Source organism: Xenopus tropicalis, chromosome 4, assembly GCF_000004195.4.
Source record: "Xenopus tropicalis strain Nigerian chromosome 4, UCB_Xtro_10.0, whole genome shotgun sequence".
Classification (NCBI taxonomy): domain Eukaryota; kingdom Metazoa; phylum Chordata; class Amphibia; order Anura; family Pipidae; genus Xenopus; species Xenopus tropicalis.
This window is the reverse complement of record NC_030680.2, coordinates 119,001,471-119,024,528: the sequence shown is the minus strand read 5'-3', so window position 1 is coordinate 119,024,528 and position 23,058 is coordinate 119,001,471. Positions and strand designations below refer to the sequence as shown.

At 37.8% G+C, this 23,058-nt stretch overlaps 1 protein-coding gene across 3 annotated transcripts in view; it reads right to left on the bottom strand.

Moving 5' to 3' along the window:
• Nucleotides 1–17,041, bottom strand: part of ddr2 (discoidin domain receptor tyrosine kinase 2) — a 43,340-nt gene extending 26,299 nt beyond the window's left edge. For all 3 annotated transcript variants that reach the window (XM_002933778.5, XM_031901065.1, XM_031901066.1), the window contains exon 1: nucleotides 16,575–17,041. The gene's annotated coding sequence lies outside the window, so the exon portion shown is untranslated. The remainder of the gene's footprint in view (nucleotides 1–16,574) is intronic.
• Between the last annotated feature and the right edge of the window lie 6,017 nt (nucleotides 17,042–23,058).

Here is a 23,058-nt window from a genome sequence, read left to right as displayed (position 1 = left end):
TTTAGATATAAAATCAAAATTCAATAACTTGTAATTATTACATTTAATATAGATACATACAGTAGATATGTTATCAAGATAATGTGATAGTTCATTATATATTATTATATGTTTAACAGATGGGGGGGGGCACAAATCCAATTTATTAGGCCCATGAAGACACAAATGACATGTGACATATAATGTATGGATTCATATATAAGTGAGCAGAATATAGCAAAAGTAGAATATAGCATATATATGACTTATCTAGAGTTTAGTAACAACTGGGAGTACCTAATGCTAATGGAACACTAGGCATTTTAGTGCTCTCAGAGTGAAGGACAATGGACCCAGTACTAAAATAAAATAATATTTGCATAATGGTGTTTATTTCCCAATTAAAGAATAACTAAAGCTTAACAAAAAATTAGACTACAAATACTAGCTTTTATATTTTGGGCTTCTCCAGCAGACCCAGACCACTACAGCCCTTTATCTGATAAAATATGCACCTCCAAAGAGTCCCCAGCAGCTCCTTTTAATCTGTCCTGCTGATTTACAGCTACAATATACAGTATATCTTTGATGTAAAATGAAGTATATAAAGCCTTATTTGTGTCTAATATTTTGTATATATATAACAACTCCTACGCTTAGCTTCTCAACAGCAGCCCAAAGCGCACTGAGCATGTGCAGAGCCCCTGGCCCTCAAATAGTGGCTTACCAGGATCAGTAGATAGGGAACTATTGTGGACAACTTTTAATAAATGGATCATTACCTTTTGTGCTGAGCATGGTCCTGTATATAAAATATTTTTTTTAGCAATATTGTTTTTAGTTTTTATTTAACATCACTGCAAGCTTTCACTGGTAAGTTGCCTTGTGTTGAGCATCAGCAGTTTTACAGTAAAATTTCAGATGATTTTGTTTGGAGTTCCCCCCTAGCAATTCTACTATGTTCAGTTCTTGTCAGAGTTTCTGGTGTTCTGTATAGAGGCAAAGTGCATATTTCCAGCTGGGCTAATGTGAGGTGCTGCCAGTGCATGAGGTTGTAGAACACACAGGGGGTTATTTACCAAGATGTGGGGCAGAAGTGCACACCTAATAAGGGGATGCAAGGGGAGCTTAATTTATTATGATTTTTATAGCACTGTCCCAAAATAGTTTAGAGCCACGTGTTGCAAACACCATCTTCCAGCAAGCTGTGTGTGCATATCAGTAGCATTTTACAAGTACACTATGTTCACTTGTCACTAGTTAGAACAAAGATCTTAAAAACATAGGTCTATAAACAGCCAGTTTCTTTCCCAAATATGGTACCTCGATTTGGTAACATCAAGATCAGGGGTTGGTAAACAACACTGCGGATTATGATACCTTTGGTTGTGTGCAGCAATTATCTGTGCACAGTATAACCCAGTAATGTGTAGTTTTGCACTCCCAGCTTCAAAATACGAGTTATATAGTGACTTAGTATGAATATTAATACAGGAATTACACATCTTGTAGATTGTAAGCTCTTTTGGGCAGGGTTCTCTTCACCTCTTGTATCTGTTATTGATTGCTTTATATGTTACTCTGTATGTCCAATGTATGAAACCCACTTATTGTACAGCTCTGTGGAATATGTTGGCGCTTTATAAATAAATGTTAATAATAATAACTTATCATTATGACAGCACACAGCAATGGCGATTTCAGCATTTGTTTGTTATCCAGTGGATGCTGGGTTGCTTTCTCCTATACAAGCAGGAAGCAATATGACTTCCTAAATGTGATTCAGGTGTGGGGTGCTGTAATGAAGAAAAATCTTGTGTGCCATTGTAAGTGCATTCACTAGAATGTACCAGTGTATTTTTCCCTTACAACTGTAGGGGAGAAAATTCTCTAGAAAATATACACCAAAAAGAAATGAAGTATGTGGGATATTAGCATGGAGGAACCAACCAATGAGAAGATTGCCTTTAAAAAAGTTTCCTGCCAAAGCAGATTAAGAGCATGGTCTAAAACATCCTGAATATTTTATGTAGGCATGCAATTAACAAGCACAGGAGGGGGTATGATCTAACCCTGAGTCAGTTAGGGCACACGTCCAGGGGAGGTTAAAGCATGCCTAGGTATGAGTTTTAAGCCTCTATCCTGTTGCTTTCCTTTCAGTACTAGTAGGAAGCATACAGTAAACTCCCCGTAAATATGTTTTAAAAGAAGTGGAAATTTTTACTTTGCAGTCATCTGATCTGTAATTCAGCAATTCTAAGGGAAAAAACAACCCATAATCCAGGGTCTGGTGTCTGTTGGTAGTTACATTCTGTGAAGATGATTTCACACAAAAATGCTTCTCAGTGTTCCCATGTTGGTGTTTGTTTTCCAAGTTGTTTCTAAGTTACTTCATTGGGGCCTGCCAATAATCATTTTATGTGGCTAAATAACCTCATATTCTTCTGTGATGAAGCTGAGTATCTTCTTATGAGGATTGCGTTTGACCACAAGCAATATTTTTGTCTTTTGAAGATTTATTTTTCAATTTAAAATAATTCACAGAAGAAAGATAGTCATTAAAATCAGACTTTTCTACCCCTTTCAGTGTGCAAATTTGCACTTTCTCTGTGTTTGTAAAGGAGCCATTTAGTATTTTTAGTGGCTCTGGAAATGCCCAAAGCTGAACTGATGAGCATGTCTCAGCTAACCCTGAAATGCAGAATTGCTGCCATAGGGAGACCTTTACACTATGTTTTGTCTTTAATATTTACAGTAAGTCATCCACCTGGGCAAACCCTAAAATATCTATTTATATTTATGATGATACAGGGTTATGCAGGGTCCTATGCATCCCTAAAAATAATCTGATAAGTCTACTCTATTAAAAAGGTAGCCTGGCGAGCTACATGTATGAGTATGCACATAGAGTCACTGTACATACTGTGATGTGCCCGGCTTATATAGGTTATATTTGTGCTGACCTGCTTGCTTAGTTTCACTCAATTGTTACTGTATACCTTTTGGCCTTGGCCAGCCAACTTATTACCATATCGCTCACATGTAGGTGATTGGAAATGTGCAATGACTCTTATTCACTGGACAAACACGGTTGCCAACAGCTATCTCATGCTGAACGTGTGCATGAGATGTGGGAGATGGTACATACCATGAAAACATTAGTTCATTTCCCCCTATTGGTTGGTGGCTTGTTAACTTAGAAGCCTCAGTGGTGTGTTATTCTCAGTATATCAGGTGAATGACATATACTGACATTATATCAGAGTTGAAGGCTGTAGGACATAAATGGGTTATCTGGGAATCAACAAACTTCTGCAGGGAATGCAACAACCACCACCCCACCGCCATAGAAAAACAATAACAACTTTTGAGGGTGGTTTACATTCTCACCATTTTTTAAGCCGCACAAAGTGATACTATTTGGCCGTGCAAAGAAAGAGACATTGGACTCCGCTGCAGGGATGGGGTTAAGCAATATAAGTACAGGCAACATCAGAAAACAGTCTTTGCTTGTAGGGACCTTTTCCAGGAACAAAGAGGCTCTGTATGGAGCCTGCAGCGAGATTAACACAGTTACAGAAGCCGCCAGGTAACTCTCCAGGAAAAGCAAGATCACTTGCAAATATTGAAATCTCACACGTCTAAAAAAAATATGCAAAAACCGTTTGTAAGGGGCAATCTTTAATGGCAAACACAGAGTTACACAGACAGGCCCAAGCAATGCACCAAATCTGAGCTCCAACCTCTTTTTTAAAATCTGTAATGCTCTACTGGCCCTCCTGCAGTTATTGACTTAAAGGTTGCTTGGCATTATAATTCAGCAACATCTGGGTAACTACGGGCTGACATCTACAGAAATATGCACAGTGTAATTGCGTCTCATAATCACTTTTACCAGGAATATTTCCTCTCTAAGATCCCCATGTAAGGCTGTAGCTCAGGGCACATTCTCTTATTAAACAACAGAACAGACCCGGTGAAGAAAGTGGCACATCATGCATAAGATGTCTCTTACGTCCAATGCCAGTTTGCTATGGTGGCATCTGCTGATTGTGTACATTATAACATCTGGCATTGATAGCTGGAAGCTTATTAAAATTTTGCTGAGGACCATGGTTTCAAAATAAATACCCCCAAAATATAAACAGGTCAGTAAATATTGTTTAGCAAGAGAAATTATTTGGCCTGTGCCTGGATACTGAATTGACTGCCCTGGCACCATTTTCTATTTTGAGTGTTTATTAATAGTTCCCTAAATCTCCTATGATTTTTTTTTACAACTATATCCACATATCCCTGAATGTTTACTTTGTCACAGTTGCAGGCTAGAAAATTGGTTTCATTGTTTTCTGAAGCTGGCCATACACCTAAAGATCCACTCATTTGGCGTGGTCACCAAACCAATGGATCTTTGCCCACCTTGAACCTGCCCTTTTGATACCAGGTCGATTTTCGGAGGGCCCCACACCTGGACTAATAAGCTGCCAACTTGGTCAGGAAGAACCAAATAGGCAGTTTATATTGGCCCATGTACAACTACTCTAAGTAGAACAAATAAGTCTATTTATGTCCCCTCAGACAGCAGTAATAACTATGCCTAGCCAGGTAAACATAATGAATACGGATACAGGTCTAATGGTATAAAGGATAAAGTGGTTTATACATTGTTCATTCTTCACATCATTATTTCTGTGGAGCAGAATGGTCCAGTAAAGCAAATGTAAATATATTTATCTGTACTTATGTGTATGAGCATATGTATGTGCCATACTGATTGGTTCACTAACGTAAAATGCAGCAGTATGCATATACACAAAAGAGAAGCCTGCTAAGACATATACAGTATATCAGCCATGGGAGTATCCTTTTTTTAATCAGCAAGAACAATCAAGGCTGTCCTACCTAAACGGTGCCATGCCTGCTATAGGTTAAGCTAAGTAATTGTATCCTATTTATCAATTTTAGAACATCATGTTTGATTATGAGAATTTTAAAAATATAGAAAGAAGATATAAAAAGAACAAAGTCAAATTTTTAACTATATTAATGGAGTATGTAAGGAAGCTGGCAATTTTTTGGGCTTAACTTCAAAGATTTATACTTTTGTTATTTTAAAAAGGAGCCAGGACTATAATTAAAAGCCAGAAAAAGATGAGCATATTTTTCCATGTGTTTAAAGATGAATTACAGTAAATGGCTTGTATCCCTCTCTGACATTAATGTACAAAGCAGTGTTCCCACATCATTAGGGGCACTTTGTGTCTCCTCTCCCTACGCTGAACACAAATGTATAAACCCTTCTCTGAAGAGTTCATTCAACCATAATGAATCAGGCTGGTGTAATAGTTCTAACCAAGGGAGAAGCTTCCAGCTTAGTTAACAAAGTGACTTGTTCCACTTGTCTCTAATATAATTTTTGCCCACCAAATTTCAAATATTTATGTGTTAAATGTGTACATGTATCAGTTTCTTTGCATGGCACTGCTGTAATCAGTCCCCCTATAACTACATTATGGACTTGAGATCCTCCATTTACAGAATCTCTTTGGATCCTCTTTCTTCTTCAGCCTCCGCAGTCCAACATAAGTACTAAGTTGTGCCTTGCACTCAATGATCTCTATGGACATCCCCATAGACATTCAGTTCCCATTTACACATCACAAGAAGGGTGCTATACCACCCAAGAACAGAAGAGGTGGTGCTTTGGGTGCTAAACTTTCATTGTTTAATACTGGTGATGAGCAACATTTTCACCAGCCACGGATTTGTGGAAAATCTAATTTTAAAGCAAGTTTCTTAACTCTCCTCATGGCAGCAGCACCCCTGCATCAACGCATTTTGCCATCTGCAAAGATTTTTGCAGAAGCACCAATGGAACTTAATGTATTTTGCGCAGAAAAAGCAAAAAACAACAATTGACTTTTGCAGTTCTACAAATTTTCCCGAGACAGATTCACTTTTTTAATTTACTAATCATATAATTTATATAGCCCTAAACTGCCTCATAGGGGAAACAGTTTTGTAACTAAATTTAGTTACACAAGGGTTTCATCCACTGTACAATTTAGTTCTTCTCATTGGTTTAAGAATACATCTCAAGTCATTGTCCATCACTGCCAACACTGTGTACTTGCAAACCATGGAATCTTGTATAATATTTATTTGTTTGGAAACCTTAAAACTTGCCCTTTGAAGTGTAACTGACAGATGCCAAAGAAAACCCATCCCCAAGATACTAGTTACACACGAATATAAGTAAAATGCTATACAGTTTACTAGGAGAGGAATTGTAAGTTAATTGATATATATGTATAGGTATAGGACCCCTTATCCAGAATGCTCGGGACCAAGGGTATTCCGGATAAGGGGTCTTTCTGTAATTTGGATCACCATATCTTAAGTCTACTAAAAAAAATCAATCAAACATTAATTAAACCCAACAGGATTGTTTTGCATCCAATATGGATTATTTATATCTTAGTTGGGATCAATTACAAGGTACTATTTTATTATTACAGAGAAAGAAGGAAATCAGTTTTAAAAGTCTCTATTATTTGATTAAAATGGAGTTTAAGGGGACGGGCTTTCCATAATTCGGAGTTTCTGGATAATGGATGTCTGGATAAGGGATCCCATACCTGTAATGATTGCACTCCTAGACATCCCAAGAAGTCCAGCAATCTGTGGGTTCTGGTAAATGCCAGAGGGGCTAATGTAAGATGACAGTCACTATTTATTCAACTAGTGGGGAGCTGGTTGAGCCTCAGTGTTTTAGAAATGCCTGGGCCTATTTTGGATGCTTGTTCTGGAGTGCACTTATTCTAATTACATTGCCTGTGTGCCTTTGGCTTTGAGTAAGCACCTCTGTATGAACCTAACATGTAGTCAGTTGCACAGCACAAGCAAAAAGAGACTTTGCAGGAGTAAATTATGGCTCCAAGGGGCCTTTTACTCATTAACCTGCCAGGGATACAAAGGTGGTTAGTAAGATATCATAGGCATTCCAGCAACCAAAGGAATCAAAATAAAGGTGGAAATGATTTGTAAGTGAAATGATTTGTAAATGAAATGTGCTAAATATATCTAAGATTTCTTTAGATTTCTAATAGAATATGTATTTTATTTTGTCAGAGCAAAAAGGACAGGATTTTCTTTCCCCTAGATTTGGTCCTGAGACTCTCTGACAAAAAGCAAAAGAAGTTCTTGAAGGTGTTCATTCTGTAATGGATAACTTCACTTTTAATTCTTTGGAGACTTCAGACGTTTTGCCCTGGAGACAGCACTGACCACAGAATCCTCTGTTCTTGTGATTCAGGCACATTCTGACAACTGATCTTCACCACAGTTCATTGTGAGCCTCCCATTCTTTCAGTGTTTACAGAGTGAAATCAATACGTGCAAATGTCTCTGGACTTAAAAAACGGAGTCAGCAGAAATACTGTGGCATTGCATCACATAGTCCAAACCTTATTCTGTCTCGTTATGGTTTAGATCTGTAAATACCACATAAAACTGGTGGGTGAACAGCATTAAATGTACTATTCTTAAATAGGGACACGGGTACTTTATGCACATGGTCTCTTCAAATATACAACACAACATAGTAATTTAGGTTAAAAAAAGAAATGACTTCTTAAAGTTCTGCATTCCATGATACTTTTCAGATCTAAAACTGGTGCAATCCATATAACCAGCCCTACAGAACCCCCCTGTTTTCCAGGATATTGATGATTTATACAAATTATCATTAGGCCTGGATTTGTGGGAAGGTTCCAAAGGCCTATCAGTGTCCTAATTTGTTCCAAAGCACTGGGGAAACGCAGGAAAATGTGACTGCTCTTTCAATACCCAGCGCCTCCCAGTGCTAAAGACTGGGCAAGTGGACATCTGAGGAGTGGTGACCTAAGGGAACCCACTTTATAAATCTGGGTCTGATTATCAGATGACTTTAGCATGTCCGTATTGAACCCACCAAGGGGAAGCCATGCCCTCTTTAATATATTTGGTGTTACCCAAAGCAACATAAGATAACAGAATCCTTTATTTTTGTGACTCACGTTCTGACAACAGAATTTGTTTGTCCTGTGCATTTTCAGCTATTGTTTGCACAAGTGTCCATTTTGTTTATGTCTAGAAGTCTGGTGAGAAAGCCAACTGCTGATGTTCCTAAAACTAAAAGGTCTTCAGTCTTTGTAGCAAAAAACACACAACAGGAGGCATAACACCCCCACTTGTAAACTTAGGACTATTAGGTATTTGCTTATCTTTGTATGGTATTATCATTACATATATGGCAACCCCTAGGGTATATTTGAGAGCCAGAGAAACCGCACATGCTCAGTTTCCTTTGGGCTGCTGAGAAGCTAAACTTAGGGGGTCATCAGAAAATGAAAATGACAACTTTCTTGTTAAAGTTCGGCGTTTCGCTTGCGAAATCGTCACAAAGACAGAGGAAGGAAGGGATCACTGTCTCGCAGCTAGCCCAGTCTGGTGTAGTTTTCTCCCAACAGGAGCACCAGCCCGAGGTATAAAATAAGTGATAACCATCATTGGGGGTGCCTTACATTTTGGCCCCCCCCAGTGATTGTACCTTTCCTTCTCCTTAATTTAATTTATTGATCAGAAGAACATTGCTAAGGGCTCTGGCACACGGGATGATTTCTGTGATTTCCACAAATCACGCCACTGTGTATGCCATCCCACCAGTGATTTACATTTTCGCCAGTGGGATGTCATATCGGGGAGTTTAGTCGCCCGCAACAAATCTCCCTTGTTGCGGGCGACTAAACTCCCCGATGTGCCAAAGCCCTAAGGTCTAGACTACTTAGGAGATTTTGATCAGATTTAAGGGTCAGACTTTATCTAATCTTCTCATGCAACACCATGCAACACCACACAACAGCATGAGATTTTATAGGATCCTACAATATCTGATCCCCACAGCTGTAATATAAAGTCGGATCAGATAAAGTCTGATGGTGTGTTTTGTTCCTGCCTACACTGACAGTCAGTGTATTTCAACAGTAAAAAGTCTATCAGACGCCATCAGGTTTTTTCTCGTTGGATGAAGACGCAGCATGCAGCGGTTTCTTCCTACAGGTGCATTGTGTAGGATCGCAATTCTTTCATTTAGTTCACACATCAGATTTTGTATCAGTCCCATTATATTTTAACTCATGCAATTACATCCAACCTGTAGCATGTATTCCAACACCATCCTACAGAATGTCCCTTGGCGTTTAGCCCAAAGAGGAAAAAGATGGCAGCAGAGAATTATTAGTCATTTAGCACTGATATCATATCTTTACATTTTCCGTTGTAGCCTGATTATTACTTAGTGGTCTCAGATGTTGTAATTACTTCCATCCTTGAAGTAAAATTCTGCCAGCTCATGTTCCCTCTGTCCGAATTCTAAAGGTAGAACTTTAAGTTGATTACTAGTGTCCTAACCACACATTTCCGCATAAGCCCAGTAAAATCCATTCTGATGATCTGTCTGCTTAGTATAGCTTGCCGAACAGCAGCGCATACCACGAGACCACCTGGAGGCACTTTTGGAAAGTTGCTTAGAAACAATCATGGGAGATTATGGATCACCTCCCAGAAAAACTTTTTTATATGTATAATAACTATGATTAAAAAAGATGAATGCATCTGTAGGAAAAATGATTAATTATTTGAAGAAACCTAGGATTTCAAGATTCTCAATGTGACTTTATTTTAGTCAAACGAAATATAAAGAACATTCTGTAAAAGCAAATGATGAGAATGAGTGGTTTTTGGTCTTTCGTGGCCAATAAGTTTCAAGACACCGATAGGGTTCCAGGGGAAGCTGGTTGATAAATAGGCCAGTTGTTAAAGTGTTAGTCTAAGGAATAACTGCACGTTCTGCTGTACAGTAGTTACAGTATTTGCTAGCTGAGCCAGTTATAAAATTAAATGTCACATCAGAAATAAATTCATGTTAAAAAATGACATTGGTTATTGCAGGTTTTCGGTGGAATTTACGTTTATTTGAAGTTCTTTCGAAGGCTTTACTTGCTAGTACCTAGCCTGCCCTAATGGTCATCTCGTTTACAGCTGATAATCAATCCTTCTGACAAGCTCATTTAGTGCTGGAATAAGTTGCTGGAGGCCCACCAGGAGACTTAATTGAGATCAAAATCCCAAAAAGCACAAGGCAACCCAAAATATAATTTTTTTGCCTAATAAAAGAAAACATAATTTTAAGCAACTTTGCAATATACATTCATTACAAATTTGCAATGTTTTTTTTATTTATTTGTATATATTATTTCTTTGAAAGCAGTGTTTGTCTGTCCTTTTCTATTTTCTGCCCTGGTGGCTCTGACTTTTCAAACAATGTAACACAAGGCAGCAGACTGACAGACCTGTCTTTCTGAAGGAGACTGACCTTTGCAACATTGTTTAAAAAAGTAATAACCAGGAGTTCAGCAAATACTTTTACAAATAACTTTTAAAGCACAATAAAGCAATAAAGCACAATGAATTCACATTGGAAAGTTGCTTGGAATTATGTTATCTTTTATTAGTAAAAAAAAATATTTTTGGGGTCGACATGTAATGGGGTTGACAGTTTAATGTAAACTGACTCAGAGTGCTCCTCTGAGCAATTTTAGACTTTACATTACTTTTCTATTCCTTATGGTTTCTGAGATATTAGATTTAAAATTTTAGATGTTTTCATACTACCTATAGAGCCGCACTCCAGTTGGGGGAAACAATACTATTTTGGACTGAAAATGCTGTGGCGGGCACAATGCCACCTGCACTAGGAAGGAGTTCCTGGTTCAGGTGACCATGTTTAGGACTATACAAGTGCATAACAAGGATGTCCAAGCTTGCTTAGCATCGTGACATAGAATCATTTGACTCCTCCCCCAATCTTAGTTAATATCCATGTGCAAAATGAAGGAGCTGAAAACAATTCACAATGCACATGCACGTAACCAAATATGGCTGCCTGCATTGGGAGCTCCCAGTGGGAGCTTGGAGGTGGGTTACACATCCCAGCTAATTACAATCAATGCCCCCAAGTTTGCACAAACTGGTGTAAGCAGGCTACAAATGCTTGACCGTGTACACGCTTGCAGTATTAATTTATGCAGTGAAGCGGAATTTCCAGAAAAAAACCTGCAATTTCTTTCCCATATAACCCACAGAATTAAAAAATAGACTGACATTTGTGTAAAGCTTTAGTTCTCTCATGCCGTGGTATCTTTTACATGGCTGCAAAAATGATAGCTTGTCCTTTTATGTAACAGGAATACGCTTTTAATATTTGTTATAACACTTATAAAATGGTCTTAGCAAAATTCCAATCTGGAGACGCAATGTGGAATCTCGAGCCCTCGCATTAACTAATTCAGTGCCATGAGCTGCTGGCATTTCTCACTGGGCTATGGTAACAGGACAGTTATACAGTCTGTGTGGGTTTCTGTTCCAATGTATACTTACTATCACCATGCTAGTAGGTGATAGTAAGTATACTATCACTACTTACATTGCAACGAACTACTGGAACATGTATCAGCAGCTAGGGCTTGTTTAGATATTTTATTGGCAGATTTTATTTATCACAAGACATAACATTTTGGCATATTCCAATGTATTCCATTATATGTGGCTTGTTATGGAGATCTTTCTTGTATTTTGCATGATCACCAGATGTCACTGTAAGGGATTTGGCCGAATACCGAACCGAATCCGAATTAGCATATGCTATTTAGGATTTGGGAGGATTAAATGTCCACTTACGTGTTAACATGACAAAAAGTCATGTGATTTTTAGGATTCGGATTCAGTTCGGCCAGGACTGTGGATTCGGCCGAATCCGAATCCTGGCGAAAAAAGCTGAATCCCGAACCGAATCCTGGATTCTGCACATCCCTAGGGGAAACACCACCTCTCATACTTGAACCCCTAACACTCCAAGTTACTCTTAGCTTATATTGTACACTGGTCCAGATATCTGGGGCCCCTCATCTTAACTGTATCTAAGAAAAGAATGCATTATGCATTACTGAATGTGGCCCCAATAGTTTGGAAAATACGAGATGCGTTACCTTTCTATTCTTTGCCAAAATATAAAGCTCTGTTAAGGTGCAATGCTATTAAAACATGTACTGTTCAAAAGTATAACATGCTTCTCATTGCCTACATATACTATAATGCCAACCTCATGCCATATAGTAGCTGACACCAACAGAAGACACAAGGGATAGGATTAGATCTGGCAATAGAACAAGTGACAAGGTGACTTTAAATATCGTCATATTTTGCAACAAGATATATGTTATATTTGAAAATGCACCCAAGGGTCCTGAAGGAATAACCTTATAATAATATAATAATAAGTTGGAATGATAATAATTGAAACAAATGTTTATAAATGGAGGCAGAGCTATTAAAATCACAAAAAGGAAATCACTGAATAGTTGGCCTGATGTCTATGCTCTGGTCTGGAAGTTGACAGGATAATGAAAAGCACATTATTGTACTGTATTACTTTTGGGTTATACACAATAGCCATCAATACCCTGTAAAATATATCCTCATAAATGGTGCTTAGTGATGTCATCAGTTATAATCAGTGCCTAGGGATGTATTTTGTGTCACATGACTCAATGAAATTTATGTATTTTTGCAAGAAAAAACAAAAATTTGCTATAACATTTGACTTAAATGTTACTCCTTTTTATACTAAAATATTATAGCACTTTATTAAAATGTGAGAACATTACAAGGAGTTTTGCCAAACAGGTATGGGACCCATTATCCGGAAACCCTTTATCCAGAAAGTTCTGAATTACGGAAAGGCCATCTCCCACAGACTCCATTTTCATAAAATAATTCACATTTTTAAAAAGTATTTTCCTTTTCTTTGTTATAATACAGCAGCTTGTAATTGATCCCAACTAAGATATAATTAATCCTTATTGTAGCCAAAACAATCCTATTGGGTTTAATTACTGTTTAAATTTTTTAAGTAGACTTATGGTACGAAGATCTAAATTACGGAAAGACCCTGTATCCGGAAAACCCCAGGTTCCGAGCATTCTGTATTCTATATAAGTGTAAATACACAACAGTGAAACTTAAAAAACAGAACAATTTATTGCAGACACCAATGCATTTTTTTCACAAACAGTAATTTCTCCAGGTCCAGGCAGGTAAACTACCATAATAACTATAAAGCAGCCACTTTACTATCCTAATATCTACATCATGTCCTCCATGCTAATATCCTACCACATATGTCATTGCCCTATGGTGTAAATGTTCCAGTGTATTTTCCCCATACAAAGTATTTACATCAAAAAAATGTTGCCACATTGCCCTCACCATGGTGTAATTATGATTTCAAGTAAATATGTGATGCCACTATGAAAATACAGCTGATGTACTCATGTGAACTTGGGGTTAAGACGAAGAGAAATTTCTCACTTTATTAAATATTTACCTGGCCTGTTATTTATATTGTTTAATCATTTTGCTTTTTGTGTCAGTGTTATGGAGGCCATACATGGATGGATAAAAGCTGCCTTCCAGACTTAGTTTGCAGCTTATTGGCCCATGTATAGGATGGGCCTGCCTGACTTGGCCAGATATTGGCTTCTTGATACGGTCCTTGCCCTGGCGGAAATCATTACCATTGTTGGCATCTAATAATTTGGCGCTCCTTAAAGGAAAACTATACCACAAGCAATGTAGGTCTCTATAAAAATATATTGCTTAAACATGCTTATATGTAAAACCCTGCTTCATCTAAATAAACTATTTTCATAAAAATATACTTTTTTTTAGTAGTATGTGCTGTTGGGCACTTCTAAATAGAAAATCGCCATTTTAAGAGTTAAACACACAGTACACACAAACAAGCCAAGGCACACATACATGCTAGGCCCCATCAGCCAATTAATGGACAGAGTTCAGCCTTTTGCTCCCACACTTCTTCCTGTTACAGTCAGAGCTGCATTATTTCTGGTCAGGTGATCTCTGAGGGAGCACACAGCCCATCACTAAATTGTGGATTGAGTGAAAGGATGTAAAAGGGTAATGTTTACTGATATTCCAGTTTGGCGAGATTCATTAATAGGTCACTTAACATAATATAAACTATGGGGCACATTTACTAATCCACGAACGTCCGAAAAGCGTCCGAATGCGTTTTTTTTGTAATGATCGGTACTTTGCGACTATTTCGCGAATTGTCGCAACTTTTTTGAGCTCTCAATACGAAAGTTGCGACAATTCGCGAAAGTCGTAATGGCAATGAAAAAGTCGCGACAATTCACGAAAGTCATAATGGCAATGAAAAAGTCACGACAATTCACGAAAGTCATAATGGCAATGAAAAAGTCGCGACAATTCACGAAATTTGTAATGGCTATGAAAAAGTCGCGACAATTTACGGAAAAGTCGTAACGGCGACGAAAAAAATCGCAAAAAATACGAAAAAGACGCAAAATGTTCGTTTTCCAATCCGAATTTTTCTCATTCGGATTCAGATTCGTGGATTAGTAAATCAGCCCCTATGTGTTGGTTAAGCATTCATTCTGGGCTATAGTTTTCCTTTAAGGTGGGCATTTTAAGATCCGCTTGGTGACCTCACCAATTAAGCACATCTTTAGGTGTATGGCCAGCTTTAGAGAACAATTCATTTCAGTGGTTTCTCTGTGATTTGTAAAAAGTTATATGGATGAGACCTGCTGAGCTTTCTTTCCCTGTGGCTGGGATTAGTTGCCTTTTGGCCTTTTTGTCATTAAATTAACATATGAAACCTGGGGCAAATTCAAGAGCATTATTAGAGGGCCTGTCAGAAGAAGGAGAAGACTACTACTAAGTGGGAGCACAAAGTAGGCAAAATATTAAATGAGTTTAGAGATATCATGTCAGTAACACTTTAGCACTACGGCTTTTCTAATAAAGCATTGCATATGAGTGATGGAGTTCCATCTATCACCAGTTTTTCTAGGAGGCAAATCTTTTCCATAGTTTGCAACAGAACAGTCCCACCGGCCATGAGTTGTGCAGCCTTAGGCACATGTATAGATACCAAAGCCTGGAATGTACTAAGCTCTTGTGTTAACAAGCTGGAAGAATGTATGCACATACGGTAAGTCTATTTAATACAGCAGGTAGCAAGCCCCATTAAAGAAAAACATTTCATACACAGGTATTGAATCTCTAATCCAGAATGCTTGGGACCCGGGTTTTCTGGATAAGGTTTTTTTTTTCTGTAATTTGGATCACCATACTTAAAGTCTGCTAAAAAAAATTCAGAAATAAACTAAACTCACTAGGAGTGTTTTGCCACCAATATGGGTTTAATGTAGCTTAGTTACCATTATGTACAAGCTGTTCTATTTTTAATGAGAAAAGAGAAATTATTAAAAAAATTAAACTATTTGTTTAAAATGGATTTTATGGTAGTGGCCTTTCCATAATTCAGAGCTTTCTGGATTCAGTTTCCAGATAAGAAATCCCATACCTAAATAGGATTCTGTTAACATTCCCTTGAGGGCTGCAGCATGGCAGTTTCCTAGAGCGCCGGCTGCACATTGGATATCAGTAACCTGAATGATAATGTCAGATTCTAGTAACTGTCTGTGAGCGGCTTGTTATGCCTGCCATGCAAACATCCCCTCCTCTTTATTCCACACTTGATGCCTTAGTTTAGCTTTGCATGCTGAATATCATCACAAGCCATGAATGGGTTAAACACAGAATTCTTTTACACAAACTGTGCAGAACAGATACACAAAACCAGCTTGAACCCAAGGGAAAGAACAACACCTTGAAAAAGAGACTGATTGCAGAGCAGGAATTCAATAAGAACATATAATAGTGTATCACTCTGTACCATTATCCAAACTGATCTAAATCAAATCTAAATCACAAACATAATAAATATAGGCGAACACACTGCAAACGTAAGGAACTGTGGATTACAGCCAGACAAGCGACAGAGCCTTGAATAGTAAACGTGACACTGGAGGACTGGAATTTTCCTTCAGGCACCCGGACTGAAATTAGCAGCAGCAACTTCTCATAAAAGTACCCAATACTTTGATATAAACAGCAGGTACCGTTACAGCATCTTTGGGATTAATTGTAACCTGCAATTTATTTTAAAATGAGGCAGTAATGAGAAAGATTTTACGTTAGTGACAAGTGTACATAGTTTGTGATACCTGCTCACGCTTGGCATCAGTAACAATCGCAGGTTTCAGTACACACTCACCGAACCACTATAAAGCACCTCAGCCTTAGTAGTAGCCTTCTTAAAGTCTGAGAGGAGACTAGCATTAGCCATGGGTGATGCCACTACCCCTACTCTGTGTCTACACTGCTGCTGATTTAATCACCACTTCTGCAAGAGGATCCAGCCACTCCATGCCATGTTGCCAGCCTAACTTGTACAATAGGTAGTGAAAAGGCACACAGTTCTACTGTCAGTAATGATTGAGATACCAACAGTGCACTGAATATACACAAAGCATGAAACATACTGCTAGACTGAAAGGCAAGAAACTACATGCAATATCTTAGCAAGAATAACGCATACTTACCTTGTCTCTGAGTTATTCCACTAAAGATACACAGTTTCTACTGTTAGAATCAGCAGGAAAAATTCATCTTTTTAACAGAATTCCCCATCCGTCTGGATCCAAGATCATTTGTAATATTCCTGTAAAGTGGCTACCCCAGGCTGTAGTTGTCAGCACATATGTGAACAATCCACCTTTACTGCCAATGTTTCATTCCTGCTGCCCAATAATCTCTGAAAAGTCCTGTCTTCTCTATTATAAAGCAGTTCCATTTATTCCATTAAGTCATGTGTCCTGGAGGTGACAGATTTTTTAATCAGTTGGTGAAACTTTCTCTCTATTTTCAGCAAGAGATATTTTATCCGTTTTCTGCATAAAGAGAGGTAAAAAAAAAAGCCAGAGGAGGAGCACTTTCCGAAGGAAACGTCTGCAGGGAGGTACTGTACTGTGCCTGATGTAAGCTGCCTTTGAGAAAGTTGAGTTTCTAGCTATAACAGACTGCCTGCCAGAATTCCCAGCATGCAACCTGTGCAACATTTGGTTTCAATTAAGGGGAAAAAAGTAGCTCACAATCACACTGGCCTCTCTCAGTTTTTTCTCCTGACCCCAGAGATGTTTACCGTGAAAAAAGGCCATATATCAAAACTGCAAGGCCTGCAAATCCTCTTTCTTTCAGAAAACACAGGAAATCAAAGGCACTTTATAAGGGTTAAATGCCTATTGCTAAAAGGTACAGGAACCATGTCAGTTTGGCATGAGAAACACTTGTGTTGGGAAAGAAACAAGCAGTAGGAAATAATGGACAGAGGAGTAAAATAGAAGAAAGGAAGAAGTAAACAAAATAATTGTATGAGTACAGATGCCAATTACCGTGGCTCAAGCATTCATGGTAAAACTAAAGGGACTTCAGCCACTTTGATGGCTTAAAGGAACAGTAACATCAAAAAATTAAAGTGTTTTAAAGTAATTAAAATATAATGTACTGTTGCTCTGCAAAAAACTGGTGTTTTGTCTTCAGACAAGCTACTATATAATAAGCTGCTGTGTAGCCACGGGGGCAGCCATTCAAGCTGTAAAAAAGGAGAAAAGGCACAGGTTACATAGCAGATACCTAGTAGATAAGCCCCATATAATGGGGGTTTGTCTGTTATCTGCTATGTAACCTGTGCCTTTTCTCCTTTTTTCCAGCTTGAATGGCTGCCCCCATGGCTACACAGCAGCTTACTTATATAAACTATAGTAGTCTTTCTGAGGCAAACACACCAGTTGTAGCAATGCAGGGCAACAGTACATTATATTGTAGTTACTTTTAATTACTTTAATTTTTTGGTGTTACTGTAGCTTTAAAGGCCTTAGGAATTATTGTGAGCCCAATGTATACAATGTATGTATATGTATGTATATCTTTATTAATAAAGCGATACTTATGTACGCAGCGCTGTAAAGTAGAAGAATACATTAATACAAACTAGGTTATTAAGATAATAATAGATAAATACAAAGTATAGCAATAAATACAGATAGATACAAAAATAGATACAAGATAAATACAGTTGCAATAAATTAAGAGTCAAAGACACAAGAGGATGGAGGTCCCTGCCCCGTAGAGCTTACAATCTATATGGGAGGGTAACTTACAGACACAAATAGGCAAATATAAGTGCTGTATGTCACAGTGGGTGACACTACAATATAAGTGCTGAAAAGTGCCAAAAGTGCCAAAAAAACAATTGGGCAGTGAAGTATGAACTGAAAATTCCTCCTAAGCAGCACAGCCAGTAGCCATCTAAACATTAATACAAACGGCTGTCAGGTCAGAAGAGGATCAGGACAAACTTTAGCCTTTATTTCTTTAGCCTTTTGAAGCAAGTAAACCGAGGATATGTTTATTTTTGTGTGGAGAAACTGAAAATCATTTTTTTTAACTTTAGAACTTTTAAGCTAGTCATAAAATGTGAGAGGATTTTAACCCAATTTGGCCACCAACAGGCTGGACTAAACTCAGCTGGATCATTATGGGCAGAGACATCAATCTGAATCTAAAGAGATCCTGGTGCATCTGCCTATGCACCCTCTAAACCCCACACCCCCACCACAATCTGTTCTATCCTGGCCATGCCCCGATCACGCTCACACTGTTTCTGTGGCCAGGTAAGGGGGAATAAATCAGGATGACTCCAGAAAATTTCAGGAGAGATGACAATTTTTAATGGGAGCCTACAGCGAGCTGTTAGGAAAGCACCAATGTGGTTCTTGTCCAACAGTATATTAAAAAAAGACAGATACTGGTTGGGCAGGCCCTTAGAATGGCCCCATACTCAGCCCAATAAGCTGCTAACATGGTACTGGCTTTTGTCGGTATTTGTTTGACAAAATAAACACAAGGGCTATATCCCATTGCTATGCCTATTGTGACCAGTACCATTAGGCAAGGGGCTAGATAGGCTAGATCCTGTTGCCTACTGTGCCCCGGTTCCATTTTGCAGTATCCTTGTCATGGACTTTTTAATAATATATAGATTGATTTCCAGTCCAGGGCTCCCTGGCTCCCTGTTATATATATATATCCTTTTCAATAAATATGTTTTGTTTTTCTTAAAGTCCCTGTGTGTGCGGCACTCTGTTTCTTTACATATATATATATATATATATATATATATATACTGTATTGTATTTGCAGTGCTGTACATTGATACAATACTTTAATAGTACAGGCCAAGAAAACATAACCCGATATATAAATTTCAGGTATCTTTGTGTGAGCAAATCTGTGGCAGACTGATCCTTAATTACTGCTTCATTTAACAGCCCCCTCACTCCAAAGGTTTCAGGTTCTCTTGCATTTAGTTTTTCTGTACGTCACTCCAATTTCACAAAATAAAGGACCATACTTTCTATAGCACATGTGAGGCTTAGAAAGCTTCAGTGAAGGCTCAACAGCAGGTGTTCATTCAATGGGTATAATTATGAGAAATGAAGTCCAAGTAGCAAAATGGTTCATCATTTGGATAATGAAACAAGATTGGTACTATTTATTACATTATGAGAATCATTAAAGCAGGGATGGTTCAGGCATTACCATATGTCAGTAATGGAAAAAATAAATCCAGGGCAACCAGTACACAAAATAAAACAAATCAACATATTCAAAGAAAATTGGAAATATAGGTTCCCCAGTAGTCATAGAGCCACAGAAATGTACCTTCTGGCATATTGTGATGTGGCCCAAATCCTTCTGGTGATTATTGCTTGCATATACTGGCACCAGTGCATTTATCAGGAATTTTTCTCATTTATTTTGCTCCTATATGTTGTGTTCTTATTTTGCTCCTATTTGTTATCTTCTTAGGTTAAAGGGGTATAAACCCAACTATGATGCTGTCCCACTGTGCCCTCTAGTTTTTCTATAGGAGTTTCCCAAAACATAAGTTTAGATGCAAGAAAATTTACCAATGAGAATTCTACAGACAAAAAAAACATATATATATATATATATATATATATAGTCCCAACCAAAGGAGGAGCACTCACACTAAAAAATATATATTGACTGCCTGGGTGCTAGTAACAAATAATGTAATAGTCCCACAAAGTACAGCACTCAGCAGGTCTTAACAAAGCAAAGATAAGTTTTTTTATTTAATTTACAAACCTGGGTCTTTGTTTGCATAAGACCTGTTAAGTGCTATATTTCAGGCTTTAAGAATACAACCCTGGACTACAGCCCCCAGTGTGCCACAACTCTCAGTATACTGTATGTTACATTATTCTGGGATTTGTAGTCCAGCAACAACTAGTTAAAAGTTTTGCAGTGCTGTGCAGCAGGGGTAAAACATCATTTTTGTTCTCATTGCCTTGTTTTTTTCCAGTAACACCAAATATGGCATTGCCCCAGTATATAGTGGTGAGGAGACAGTGGAATCCTTCACAGGGGTTGAGTACTGTTCTCATGTGTACTACAGCTAATGGCCGTATCGCCAGATCCCACTGTGACAGAAGGAAGCAGGAAGGAGCCCTACAGCACAGTCTCCTGATCATCTCAGCAGGTGGGGCTGGGGGTCGCATGGGGGGCACTTTTCTAAGGAAAAAATAGCCTTTACTTTTTTTTACATTATACTGACATGTTCCAATCAACTTTCAGAAGCAGGGCAGTAAGTGGTCTTGCAACTAGACAGCAAATATCCATATGCTTCCTGGAGTGAATATCAACAGATTCTAGATATTTGTTATAGATATACCGTTATAGGATCTACTGTCTTTATAAATTTCTTCTGAAGCCTTTATTAAATGGTTCATTTTTGGTTTTAAAAGTAAAAAGTTTGTTTGCGTCTTGCCTACGTCTTTTATCAACCAGGTTACCTGACTCTAAAAACCAAAAGTTCCACTCCCTGCTAGCATACAATTTATCAGGGTAATGTAATAAAAAGTCTAGTAACCCATAGCAACCAACCAGATGTTTTCTTTTAAACAACTGACCAGTAAGTGGAAAGTACCAAACAATATTATAGGGGTTTATTACATTAGCCACTATATATATTATATATATATATATATACTTGATTGAACTTTTTGCACTTAATAAAATCTTCTTACCATTCTTGGTGCTAATTATTATATTAAACCACAGGCATTTTGCTTTTTTTTTCTAAGGGAACATACAATAATGCACACTTGTTTAGTAGCATTTTACCTATTTGTGTTTGTGTTTAACCCAATCCCTGCAGCATATACTGCTAATGTTTTTATGTAAACAATGTATTTATAATGTCCCTCCACCATAATCTCAAGAGAGACCATGTTCTGATTGTTGTTACCCAGATGGACACTTAAATACATGTTGGAGATGATTTTGCCATTATTAGTAATTATATGATCCCAAAAAACATCTTTCCATATTGGCTCCTAATGTACTGAACCCAGTCAATGTTGAACTGAAACCACTTATAATTGCAACCATGTAATACATGTAATTACAACCATGTAATACATGGATCCATAATACATGGATTAATAAAGAGTGAAAGGTCCAAAACACTTGTCATTGGCAATGAACCCTATGGCAAGTGGAACCTGGTTACCACAAATCCTTATTCTTTTACATAGGATATAGGGATAGTAGTACTTATCATTAACCATAACTGATGGGGATTGGTGCATTACCTATCTGCTAGCAAGTTGTGCCTGGTGTATTAGGGAACAACACCTAACGTTTGGTTCTCACATGCAATACCATGTAGAACTGCCAGCAGCAGTTGCCTACAGGGAAAACTCTCCTAAACTCCAGTGCATTTGTGCTTCCATGTCATAACAAAGGTTTTGTTTGTTTTATGAATTATATTGTGTTTATCCTTCGACTGTTGTTTAGTTTCTCCTGCAAAATCGTCCCCGTCCCTTCACCACTACATTCCACTGTTGTACATGAGTTTTATCATCACATCTGGAAGTTCTCGAAAATAGTTTTCTTTTAGACCTCTCCACTCGATAAAAGATGTTACAGCTGTGGAACTTCCATTTCTGTACTTTTTCCTCTACTAAAGGCAACAAACACTTCTCTTCAGCTCGCTGTTTTCATCTGGCTTCTTATTAGTCATACATTTTAACAAAACTGTTTAATACAGTCTAATAGCTGGATATTTGTACAGTGATTCACTAAAACCTTCCCATCTGGTAGCTTACTTTCTCATAGTAGCAGTAGGCGAGGTGGAAAAAAATAGATACACGTCTATAAAGTTCAACCTTCTTGTCTAAGTAAACGCTTCCTTACTGCTAGTTAATAACGAGGAAGATTAAAAAAAACAAAAAAAAAAACCCAAAAACTATCTCCAGTTTGCACCACTTTGATTTGTTCTGCCACATTTTGCAGCAAAAGGAAAAAAAGGAATCTATAAAGCCTGGGTGTATGGGAAATAACACATTGCCTAAATGAAAGGATGCCTACAAGCTATTGAGCACACAGCTCAACAATTGTTCTCTATAAGGATTCTGCTACTACTGCTTTAGACAGGGCTGGAAGATGGCTTGAACTTACAAAGGGGTTCTTTTTTAGAAAGTCCTAGAATGTGCCAGATGATGTGCTCCACCACATGCCACCTTTTTATGTACATATTGCATTTTTAAATTCACCCTTATTATGTAGGCAAGAATAAATAACATATGTTGCCTGGTTTCAATGTAGTTATAAAGGATAATTACCTTACAAATGTCACCATTATTGGAACTCTCCTTAGCTCCTTTCTGTTCTGCTGTGTAATATGAATCATTGGTGAATATGCCCTAACAGCCCTTGCCCAGAAGTACAGCAGAAGACGGGCGGTCAATCACAGTTTTGAATATTTTAAGAGGAGTCAGAGCCAGGAATGTAGAGAATGTAAACAGCCATATACTGATTTTAATTGCAATTACAAATAATGATAAACCCAATACACATTCTTAATTACTGCAAATTGGAAACTGAACCGCATACTTAAGGTGAAGCCTTACCAGGGATCTATAAAGAGACAAAATA